General features: G+C 47.9%; 1 long non-coding RNA gene across 1 annotated transcript; it reads left to right on the top strand.

The window, feature by feature from the left end:
* Positions 1–929: 929 nt before the first annotated feature.
* LOC147979228 (uncharacterized) lies at positions 930–7,484 on the top strand. Its single transcript, XR_015618589.1, has 2 exons — positions 930–2,170; positions 2,974–7,484. It is a non-coding gene; the product is annotated as an uncharacterized LOC147979228 (long non-coding RNA).
* The last annotated feature ends 5,166 nt before the right edge of the window (positions 7,485–12,650 follow it).

The raw sequence follows: 12,650 nt of genomic DNA, 5'->3' as shown, positions 1-12,650 counted from the left end.
GTGCATCACTGGGTACGAGGACGACCGCTAACAAGCAGTTGGGGAGCATCCCGGATGTGATGCCCCGAGTCCGATGCGCCAGGTGTCTTCCAGTTATTCGCCGACGTTGCCATGTCATTTGCTTGCGTGTTGCATTTCATCATGTCATCATGTGTATTGCATCATCTTGTTTTCAAAACTTGCATCCGCCCGGGTTCTCCCAGTTCTCCCTGTTGTCTGTTCTGAGCCTAGACACACTTGCACGCGCCCGCGGCACATCCGAAATAGTATTTTATAAGTGGCCGGAGAATGTTCTCGGAATGGGATGAGAGTTGGCGTGCGGTCTTGTTATAGTGTAGGTAGACCGCCTGCTAAGTTTCATCGCAATCGGAGTCCGTTTGATGCCCCAACGGATATTTATAGCGGCAATATAGCCGGTCAAACGTCGGACGTTTTCGGTCTCCGGAAACAGTCGTCGGGTCTCTCTCTTCTCTTCTCTCAGCCCAAGGCTTTCTGCACAGCCCACTACCACTCACCGTCAGGCCCAACCTAACCTCTCTCGTCAGCCCGCGGCCCTCCTCGCGCGCGTCCGAAAGTTGTCCCGAACCCGACCCGGGCAGTCGTCACCGTTGGATCTGGATCATCCCCAAACATCTATAAAACATCATCGTTTTCTTATTTGGACTCCCTAGCCTATTTTTCTCCACCGCCCAATTTTGATCGGAGGGTCCGAATCTACCCTAAAAACTCCCTCATTTCCTTATATATAGAGCAACCCCTAGCCAAATCAGACCATACCCTAAATTCGAGAAGGCTTGTCCCATCATTCCTTTTCGGCCGCCGCCACTCTCCCTTGTTTTCAGCGCCGAACCAACCAGCCACCAACCTTCCTCCTCGTCCAGCCGGAAGCGGATCCTCTAACATTGAGAAGCAATGTTAGAGAAGCTACAGTACCCTAACTTTCCTTCTTTCAATTCATATGATTATGTCTAAAACGACTTAAATTAATTTGCAAATTGATGATCTACGGTGTACATTTATAGTAATTACATACAAATAAATTGATGGTGAAATAAAATAAAATTTAAATTATTTATATCTACAGTAATACCAGTAGTAAACAACCTATTAATTATCTACTAACTGTCCCTAACTTTCCTTCTTTGTTTTACACTAGTCTAACACTGTAGCACCGTGACATTCCTTTTTAATGTTAGAGGATCCGGTTCCCGTCCAGCCACCACCCAACCTCCAGATCCATCCATCTGGACCCTTGGATAGAGATCCAACGTCCAGGAGGTGCTCCCTGCAGCTCCCGCAAGCCCCCTTCTTCCATGGTTCCGCTCCACGCCCGAGCTCGTCCTCGAGCACGACATTGCCCTTGCCGACCCTCATCGGCCAGGCCAGTGCTCCGCCGTCCCATGCCCTTCCCTCTCCTGCCTTTTTTTCCCATCTCGTTTCTTCTCCTCCTCTCATGGTTCTCTCTCCCGTGGATCACAGGAACCTCACCGCCACCGTTCGAGCTCACCGGCTGGATCTCCTTCTCTGCCGCCGGGAACGAGCTCCCCACGTTCGGATCCGCTCCTCCTCTGCCTGAGCCTCTCGTACGCCGGAGCCCCGAGTGCCACCGCCGCCGTTGCCGAAGAGGGACATGGCGCCGCTCGCTCTTCTGCAAGTCGGAGAAAGGACCTGTAGGACCCCCGCCGTTCAGCTCCGCGCCTTCCGCCTGGACCCGCTGCGCCGCCGCGGTTCCACGTCGAGCATCATCTCTTCCCCGGCCGGTTCCCGCCGTGCACCCCGCGTCCCCGACCACCTCTCCCTCCTCTGCATGAGCGCCCGAGCGCACCCGCTTCCTCCGGCCACCAGAGCCGCTGACCAGAGACCTCGCCTCCGCCCAGATCCTACCTGGCGCCGCCGCCTTCGCTTGCCTTGCCGTCGCCAAGTTCCGGCCAGTCTCCCCGCAACCCCTGCCTCGTCCGCCTCCGGTTCGTCGAGGAGACGGCGAACGCTCTCGTCCTCGGGCGTTGACCACGACCGCGTGCGTTTCGTGCACATCCAGCGTGGACCCGCTCCACGTCACCCACGCGAGCCTCCTCTGCTCGTCTGTGTGGGATGCCGCGGCTGTAAGGCGCCTGCCGGCCCAGCCAGCGCCCGCCGGCCTGCCTCTTTCACCGACTGGGCTTGGCCCATGGTGAGAAACCCCCCAAGCGCCCCTTTGTTTTTTCTTCTATTGGGCCTGCTCCAGTGTTAGTTTCGGCCTGTTTAGGTTTTTTTAGATCGACGAATTTGTCTATTTTCCAGAGTATTGCAGTTTTACAGAAAAGCCTTTGCACTTCATGCATATCCTAACTCATCAACCGCGCATCATTTGTAAAAACATTATATATGAAAAATGCTTAGAATCTTGTCTAGTTCCATAATATCCAGCTTTCATCCATGTTTAACATGTTTAAAATGTTGTTTGATTAATTTTGCTCGTATGCCATGTTAAAATGCTTTAATTCATAACTAAATAACCGTAGCTCCAAACCTAACAAACTTTATATGTAAAAGGGGTAGAAAAATGCCTAGTTTAACATGGTGGCTTTACTTTGCATGTTTAACAACTCTAAAATATGTTTTAGGGAAGAACAGTACCAAATCCATAAATATGCATATGAGGATTTTCCGGGAATTGTTGTTGTTGTTTCCGGCCTCATTTAAACTTGCTTAAATGTGTAGTTTACTTATGCTTCACCTCTTGCCATGTTAATCAACATTTAATAGTGTTGGGTACATAAACAGGAGAGAACTAAATAAGTCACGTGGTGTTTTGTCAATATGCAACTCGTTGCATATTGATCTCCACTTAATTTGTAGTATTGTTTGTGCACTTTGCCATGCCATGAATCATTAAACCGGACATGCATCATACTTGGTTGTGCATCATGCCATGTTTATGTGATGGTTGTTTATGATGTTGCTTGCTTCTTTCCGGGTTGCTTCTCCCGTTAGCTTCGGTTCCGTTCCGGAGTTGTGAGGATCCGTTCGACTACGCCCGCTTGTCTCCTTCATGGACTCGTTCTTCTTCCTTGCGGGATTTCAGGCAAGATGACCATACCCTCGAAATCACTTCTATCTTTGCTTGCTAGTTGCTCACTCTTTTGCTATGTTGCGATACCTACCACTTGCTATATCATGCCTCCCATATTGCCATGTCAAGCCTCTAACCCTCCGTTCCTAGCAAACCGTTGTTTGGCTATGTTAGCGCTTTTGCTCAGCCCCTCTTATAGCGTTGCTAGTTGCAGGTGAAGCTGAAGTTTGTTCCATGTTGGAACATGGATATGTTGGGATATCACAATATCTATTATGTTAATTAATGCATCTATATACTTGGTAAAGGGTGGAAGGCTCGGCCTTATGCCTGTGTTTTGTTCCACTCTTACCGCCCTAGTTTCCGTCATACCGGTGTTATGTTCCTTGATTTTGCGTTCCTTACGCGGTTGGGTGTTATGGAACCCCTTGACAGTTCGCTTTGAATAAAACTCCTCCAGCAAGGCCCAACCTTGGTTTTACATTTGCCCAACAACCTATTACCCTTCCCTTGGGTCAGCCGACCCGAGGGTCATCTTTATTTTAACCCCCCCCCCCCCGGGCCAATGCTTGTCTAAGTGTTGGTCCGAACCGGGCAGCCTGCGGGGCCACCTCGAGGCAACTCGAGGGCTGGTTTTACTAGTAGCTTGACCTATCCGGTGTTGCCCTGAGAACGAGATATGTGCAGCTCCTATCGGGATTGTCGGCACATCGGGCGGCTTTGCTGGTCTTGTTTTACCATTGTCGAAATGTCTTGTAACCGGGATTCCGAGTTTGATCGGGTCTTCCTGGGAGAAGATATATCCTTCGTTGATCGTGAGAGCTTGTGATGGGCTAAGTTGGGACACCCCTGCAGGGTTTGAACTTTCGAAAGCCATGCCCGCGGTTATGGGCAGATGGGAATTTTGTGTTGCTTCTCTTCTCGCTCTTATTTGCATATGTTAGCCACCATATATGCTAGTGCTTGCTGCAGCTCCACCTCATTACCCTTTCCTACCCATAAGCTTAAATAGTCTTGATCTCGCGGGTGTGAGATTGCTGAGTCCTCGTGGCTCATAGATACTTCCAATAAGTTGCAGGTGCCGATGATACCAGTGCAGGTGACACAACCGAGCTGAAGTGGGAGCTCGATGAAGTTCTTGATCGTTGTTTTGTGTCTTGTCCGGTTGATCAGTAGTGGAGCCCAGTTGGGACGATCGGGGATCTAGCATTTGGGGTTTTCTTCTTTTTTTTTGGTTTCGTAGTAGGACCTTGATTGTATTCTGGATGATGTATGTTTAACTTGTATTTGTGTGAAGTGGGGATTGTAAGCCAACTCTTATCCCTTTCTATTCAGTACATGGGATTGTGTGAAGATTACCCCTCTTGCGACAAACCTACCATGCGGCTATGCCTCTAAGTCGTGCCCCGACACATGGGACATATAGCCGCATTGTGGGTGTTACACCGGAGGCCAAGGAGAAGGACCCCAAGGCCACAAGGAGGAAGAAGGAGTGCAACAAGATCAACTCTTCACCTCCCAGGCGACCCGTGCCCACGGGCCTCGAAGACCCCATGCGCACGGACTACACAGGGAGCTGGAGCTGGAGCACCCCGTGCGCATAGACTTGTACCGTGCCCACGGGACCCTCATGCGCATGGGCCCAACTTACCCCATGCACACGGGCCTACTAGATGGACAGATGTGATTGCTGTTTGGGCCTCCTCTTCATCCACCTCGTCCCTCACCTCCAGCCACCTATATATTCCGTACCTAGACCATTTTGTTAGGGTTAGCAAAGTATATGTGAGACATTTGTCAACTTTGCTCCTTGTACCCCCTCCTCTTGGAGATCTAGACCCCTCTTGGGAAGAATCCTTGGGATTATCAAGCCCTCCTCTTGGAGAAGATCAATATCAAGACCTCACCTAGTGAGAAGAACTTACCTAGTGCTATTTTCCTTGAATTGTTCATGTAATCTTGTGGATCTCATGTGTGCTACTCTAGTGGATGTGATATTTGGGTTTGTTTGAGTGTTTTGTGTCTTGTGTTCTTGAGTGTTCTTCCTCTTTTCCCCCTCCAAGTGTGAAAAGATCCCCTCTAGGGTTTTACCCTACAACAGCCATGGGGAACTAGTTGGCCATGACCTTGTCGTCGCCTCCAGCCTCCAGAACGGCCTCCTCGTACGCCGGCAAGAAGGTCGACGGATCCGCCGCGCCGTGATAGCGAGGTGGCATCTCCGGCCGGAACTTGTGCGGCCACCGCACCCGTCGTAAGGCGGGGGTGAGGGCCCTGAGCCCCATGGCGCCGTCACGGGTGTCCGTCGGTCCAGTCAGAGGAGCGGCGCCGGCCATGAGGGGCCGAACAGGGAGGTGAAGCCGGCGAAGGAGCGGATCCTCGGCGCACCCCTACCTCGCGCGCCAAATGTCGAATTCGGGGTTCCGGCAAACCCTTGAGGTTCGAACTCTGGGATGCGCACGAAGATCTCTCTCTCTTCCTAGCTCTCTCTCGCAACGATTCTCAAGGCCTAGCTCGTCGAACCCAAGGAACAAGAGACACGAGGGTTTATACTAGTTCGGGCCACCGTTATGGTGTAATACCCTACTCCAGTGTGGTGTGGTGGATTGCCTCGTGGGCTGAGGATGAATTAGTACAGTGGATGAACAGCCTCCTGAGGAGAGGTGCTCTTGAGCTCGATGAGCTGGTGTGTCTGAGGATGGTCCGAATGATCCCCCTTGCTATGGTGGTGGCTAGCCCTATTTATAGAGGCATTGGTCCTCTTTCCAAATGTTAGGCGGGAAGGGATCCCACAACGGCCAATTTTGAAGGGAGACAACTAGTACAAGTTATCCTGACAAAAGATGGTCTTTGCCTGCCAAAGGCTCTGGTGGTGATGCAGCTGTGGGCTCCAGGGTGACCTCCGTCCTGCCGTCCCGCTGGTCTTGGTCTCGTTGCACCGATAGGGAAACCTTTGCCTGATGCCTCGGGACTCCTCGCCTGCGCCTGCCTCTTTAGCACCAAGGAGGAAACTGGTACTCTGCACCTGCTGGCGCCCGCCTGGCTTCGGTCTTCATGGCTCATGTCACATGAACCTCGCGAGGTGCCCCTTGCATAGGTATCTCTGCTCCTCGGGAGCCATCCTAGCGAGGCTGCCCCTGAGGAGGTCCAGAGTCGTCCGCCTCACGAGGCTTGGCCCCTCGCGAGGGTCTTGAGTGGTTGCTGATGAAGACGGGCCGTATCGGGCCGCCGGTAGAGCCACGCCGTGGGCCGCAGGTAGGCAAGTCTGGGTACCCCCGTTCCTAGGACGCCGACACACGTCACCTCTCGGGGTCCTCGGTGCCTTGTCCTTGCGTGAGCTAATCGAGAGCGGATGAGTAAGGGCGCGCGGCCCGGTTCATACAACCGCAGTCTGGCGCTTCGCCATCACGGGAGCCACGCCGGATGTCCTTCCTCGGGTTCTTGCATGATAAGACTTGACACGGCGTCTTTGCTCAGGTCCGCCCCTACAGCGTTGATAAACCCAAGCGATCGAGCTCTGTCTGGTGGGCCGGCCCCGTTCACGTCACCTCCTTTGGGTCCTTGGTGCTCGACCTTCTCATGCGACGACCTCCGGAGGTTCACCCAGCGTAGGCCACTCCCACCAGACATGTTTCTTACGCGAGCCTCATGCCAAAGTTCAAGCGCAACCCGCCTTGAGTTAGGGCCTCTTGAGTCCCGCGCTGGCTCATGAGTGCCCACATACACCTCCTCAAAGTTCCGCCGTTCCAGTCACGCGTACGAACGAAACAGGGTTGTACATGCCTAGAGACTCTAATACAGAGCTCCCTACTGATGAGGACATCTCTTCTATTGTTACACCCGCCGCGACTCCTACATCAGTTATTCCACCTGGTCCTATTACTAGAGCGCGAGCGAGACAAATAAATGGCCAGGTACTATCGCTCATTTGTACATATGATTTAGCTAACGAGAATATGATATTACACTCATGTTCTGATTTAATTGTACTCAGAAACCAAGGGATCAAACAATCAATTGAAGAGGAGCCTTTAAACCAAATGGAACAACACTCTTTGCGTGCATGCTCTCAACCGTCCTTGCATGCATGCACACACCGCACCATCCATCCCATCCATCATGCATGCCATGGTATAGGAAGCAGACGCCACAAGACCCAAGCCAATTGATTTTTGTTGCATGGACCAAGAGACACCACGTTTTGGGCCATGGTGGGCCAACACGATTTGACTACTTCCTACGTGCAGCACTCGGTCGCCGTACGGACCGGTGTCCGATCAGCCCCAGGCGGCATCTGCTTTAATAAATAGCTAGGTTAAGTTAGGGTTTAGACTCGGGTTTTATTGTATTGTCTAGCCATCGCTACAATTCGCATCTACGAGACGTGTAGGACTACCGCCTTGTCAGATCCACAGTGGAACCCCAACTTTTCATCTAGTTCGTGTGCTCAGTTTATTATCCGCAATTTCAGTTGCAATTCACCTTTGTTCTTGCCGGTTCTTCGGTTGCTTGCAGGAACTTGAACCTCGTTGTTCAGGTCGATCGTGCCTACGGCAAGGTCAATAACCATCGGAGATTGGTTTAGCGATTGTCGAGGCGTATCGTCGGGTACGGTATAGCCGGATCGTCAAGGTCAAAATCCACCAAATCGATAATTATTCCCACTCTCATCGAAAGATCGGGCCGCCGTCACATCAAGTGGTATCAGTTTTCAGGTTGATCGGTGAGAGATTTACAGCTTTATTAGATTAGTTATTTTCTGTCCTATAAACCCACAAAAAAAAGCCAAAAAAAAACAATAGATTAGTTCATCCTTTACACCTACCTTTTTCGCCTTTAGCAATTTTTGTATCTAGTATTTGTGTAGTTGAATTGTTGGTTGCATTCATCCTAGAATTAGTGCTGGTTTAGATTAGTCGGAGAGCAAATCATCTACTAGATCAATCTGTTTTTGTCCACCCACATAATCCTTGCCTCAACGCTACTTTCCACTCTGAAGAAAATTCCAAAAAAAAATAGGCAGGTGTTGATTACGATCGCTCTCCACATTACCGCACTCAGCGTTACGCGAACGACCAGACGCACAGTTATCTCTGTCTGACGCTGTGCGTGCTTGCCATCTACCAGGTTTTGCGTACGCGAGGCACTAGACATCTCACATGTTTTGTCTGCCACCACGCGCCACCCCAAAAATCTCCGCCGGCTGACTAGTACTGGCTAATCTCAACTCCAAATCACATCTAGCTAGCTTTTATAGTCTTCTTTCCTTGCTGTAGCACTCGCCCAAGGCACTTTTGTTTCTTCTTTTGGCCAATTTGTGTACGTGCCATCTTGGGTATACTCGCTAGTAACTGGCTTGAAAAAAAAAGAAAAAAAAGTGGAAAAAAAGAGAAAAATAAGAAAAAGAAAAAAAAAGTTAAAGAAAAAGTTGCAAAACATCAGGCCGGCTAGCATCTTTTGGGCATTATTTTCCTTCTGTCCAGGACTTATTCTTTATCATCCCAGTGACACTGTCTGGACATTTGTCTTTTCTCCGTTGCTGTACACTTACTTGTACTTCACTTATATCTAGCTAATTAGAGTTGTCTCAAATTTTTCATCGGTTCCCACTCACGTGACTCAGTATCTAGGCTTAGATTGTTTTCTCTCTTACTAGTCGACCGCCAGCACTAGTTAGGAGTTTGAGCAATTATTCAGCTTGCATTACTTTTTGCTTAATTGTGCCACATATTGTGAGTTGAGGAAACCTTCACCAAGCTCCACTTCCTATATCGTATTTTGTTCGGTCCCTTGGTAATCGCTATATCAATCTTTTGATCACTTTTGACATCGCCAACGGCCGACAACCACTGCAGCACGGTAAGAACTGGTAAGAGCTTGGTAATTGCTCGAGAGTTGAGACACATTTTCCACCGCCTCACTATAGTTACTGTAGGAGCAATATACTTGTGATTTTGTTCTTGTTCCGTCCTAACCATGGCAGGTGACGAAGACAACATGAAAGCCACGGTGGCACGCCTTGAGGAGGATGTGCATGCATACACCGAGCGGTTCACATCGTTCGAGGGCGCACTTGATAAGCGTCTCAAGTCGATCGAGGATAGCAATGAGACGTTCACCCAAACACTTGCATCTATTATGAAACGTCTTGATCCCCAGGATGCCCGTCTAGGTGCCGCCTCCACTTCCGCTCCGCATCTTCCAGCCACCAACACAGGTCTGCAACGAGCTCGTCGGGTACTCCCAGGAGACCCGGGGCACCCTCTTTCATACACCGATGCCGTCGACCAGCCCCGTCCTCGCAACGCCAACTCGATAGCCGACGACATCCAAGATGACAACTATGATGGTGATTCTGAGGATCCTGATGCAGTTAATGATAACAATGATCGTGATCATCGTCGACTACGCAATAATCTACAAGGTATGGGACGACACCAGCGTCCTCAGGTACGTGGCCATGACGATTCTTTGGGTAGAATTAAATTTGTCATGCCTCCTTTTGATGGGAAATATGATCCAGATGTTTATCTTGACTCGGAATTACTAGTTGATCAAAAATTTGCTTGCCATGATTTTCCTGATGATAAAAGAGTTAGGGCTGCAACTAGTGAGTTTAGTGATTTTGCTTCTGTTTGGTGGAGAGCACATTGTCGTAAACATCCTAATAATATTCCTGCCACTTGGGAAGCTTTGAAATTAGTAATGCGTCACCGCTTTGTTCCTAGATATTATGAACGTGACTTGCTAAATAAACTACAACGCTTGAACCAAGGATCTAAATCTGTGGAAGACTATTATCAAGAGTTGCAAATGGGCATGTTACGTTGTGGTTTAGTTGAGACTGAGGAAGCCTCTATGGCTAGGTTCTTGGGTGGATTGAATAGAGAAATTTATGACATACTTGCTTATAAAGATTATCATTCAATGACCCGTTTATTCCATCTTGCTGTACATGCTGAACATGAAGTGCAGGGTCGTTCCAGACTGCGTCCTAATTTTTCTGCAGGTCGTACTTCCACATGGGCGTCGCGCACTCCTGCTGCCCCGTCCACTCGCACCTCTACAACAGCACCTGCAACCTCTCGACTGGGGCCTTCTTCATCAACTTCAGCATCACACACTTCAGCACCACTGAAAAGTACTACACAAATTCCAACAAAAAGTTCATCGTCATCGTCCGCTTCCTCCAAAAGAACAAAGGATATCCAATGCCACACTTGCAAGGGATTTGGCCATGTCATGAAGGAGTGTCCTAATAAGCGTGTATTGATCATTCGTGAAGACGGCGAGTACGACTCTGCTAGTGATTTTGATGAAGACACATATGCCTTGCTTGCTACACATGAAGACGATGACACAAGACCGGAGCAAGAGGAAGAACATGTGACCGCTGACGACGCCGATAAGTACATGAGTCTTATATCACATCGTGTACTTAGTGCTCAGATTGTCAAAGCAAAGAAGGATTAACGTCACAACCTCTTCCACATCAAAGGAGTCGTCAAGGAGCGTTCCGTTCGCATAATCATTGATGGAGGGAGTTGTAACAATTTAGCAAGCATTGACATGGTGGAGAAGCTCTCCCTACCTTCGCGACAACATCCACAACCATACTACATTCAATGGTTTAATGATGGTGGAAAGGTACAGGTAACACGCATGGTGAGAGTTCCTTTTTCTTTAGGTTCATACCATGACACTATTGATTGCGATATTGTGCCTATGCAAGCTTGTTCTATGTTACTAGGAAGGCCATGGCAATATGATAAACAATGTTTACATGATGGTAGAACTAATCAGTACACTCTCACACATAAAGGAAAGAAAATCATTCTACACCCTATGTCTCCTGAGCAAATTTTAAAAGATGATCTTGCTAGGGCTAGTAGAAACACAAATATTGAGTGTACTCAATCTGAAAATCAGAAAGTTGCTGATGAGTTAGAACAATTTAATAAGCTGCACAAATCTGATCCTAGCACATCTAAAGAAATTAAATTGAAAGGTGTATCTTTCTTAGCTACACGTGCTGAAATTTTTGAGTTAGATGCTCATACTGATGAATGTTATGCTCTTATTTGCAAAGAAGTTTTGTTTTCATTTGAGGATATGCCTTCTTCTTTGCCTCCTGTTGTCGCTGACCTTTTGCAGGAGTATCATGATGTTTTTCCAAAGGAAGTACCACCGGGACTGCCACCTATGAGAGGAATTGAACATCAAATTGACTTGATCCCTGGCGCCTCATTACCCAACCGTGCGCCGTACCGGACTAATCCAGAGGAGACTAAGGAGATTCAGCGACAAGTTCATGAACTACTTGAAAAAGGTTACATTCGTGAATCCCTTAGTCCATGTGTTGTACCAATTTTACTTGTTACTAAAAAAGACGGTACTTCGCGTATGTGTGTTGATTGTAGAGCCATCAATAATATTACAATTCGATATCGTCATCCTATTCCTAGATTAGATGACATGCTTGATGAACTCAGTGGCTCAGTTGTGTTTTCTAAAGTGGACTTGCGTTGTGGCTACCATCAAATTCGTATGAAACTAGGTGATGAATGGAAAACTGCTTTCAAAACTAAATTTGGTTTATATGAGTGGTTAGTTATGCCTTTTGGATTGACTAATGCACCTAGTACTTTCATGAGACTAATGAATGAAGTTTTGCGAGCTTTTATTGGACGATTTGTGGTAGTATATTTCGATGATATTTTGATTTATAGCAAGTCACTAGAGGAACACTTAGACCATTTGCATGCTATTTTTTCTGCTCTGCGTGATGCACGTTTATTTGGTAATATCGAGAAGTGCACTTTTTGCACGGATCGAGTCGCTTTTCTTGGCTATGTTGTGATAGCGCAGTGAATTGAAGTTGATAAAGCCAAGGTTGAAGCGATCGAGAGTTGGCCGACCCCTAACTCGGTCACACAGGTACGAAGTTTTCTCGGACTTGCTGGGTTCTATCGGCGGTTCGTGAAAGATTTTAGTACCATCGCAGCGCCGCTCAACGAGCTCACAAAGAAAAATATGCCATTTGTTTGGAGCGACACACAAGAGGAAGCCTTCACTATTCTTAAAGATAAGCTTACACACGCCCCTTTGCTGCAATTACCTGATTTTAATAAGATGTTTGAATTAGAATGTGATGCTAGCGGCATTGGTTTAGGTGATGTTTTATTGCAAGAAGGAAAACCAGTAGCATACTTTAGTGAAAAACTCAGTGGGCCTAGTCTGAATTATTCAACATATGATAAAGAACTTTATGCACTAGTTCGGACTTTGGAGACATGGCAACATTATTTATGGTCTAAGGAGTTTGTCATACATTCTGATCATGAATCCCTCAAGCATATTAGAAGTCAAAGCAAACTGAATCGTAGACACGCAAAATGGGTTGAATTTGTTGAATCCTTTCCTTATGTTATTAAACACAAGAAAGGGAAGGAGAATGTTATTGCCGATGCCTTGTCTAGATGCTATACTATGTTATCACAACTTGACTTCAAAATTTTTGGACTTGAAACTATAAAAGAGCAATACGCTAATGATGTTGACTTTAAAGATATATTGCTCAATTGCAGAGAGGGTAGAACTT

The sequence above is a fragment of the Triticum urartu genome, chromosome 3A (genome assembly GCF_056163025.1).
Source record: "Triticum urartu cultivar PI428250 chromosome 3A, HENAU_Tu73, whole genome shotgun sequence".
Taxonomy (NCBI): domain Eukaryota; kingdom Viridiplantae; phylum Streptophyta; class Magnoliopsida; order Poales; family Poaceae; genus Triticum; species Triticum urartu.
Note: the sequence above shows the minus strand (reverse complement) of the source record. Positions and strands in the feature narration are given on the sequence as shown.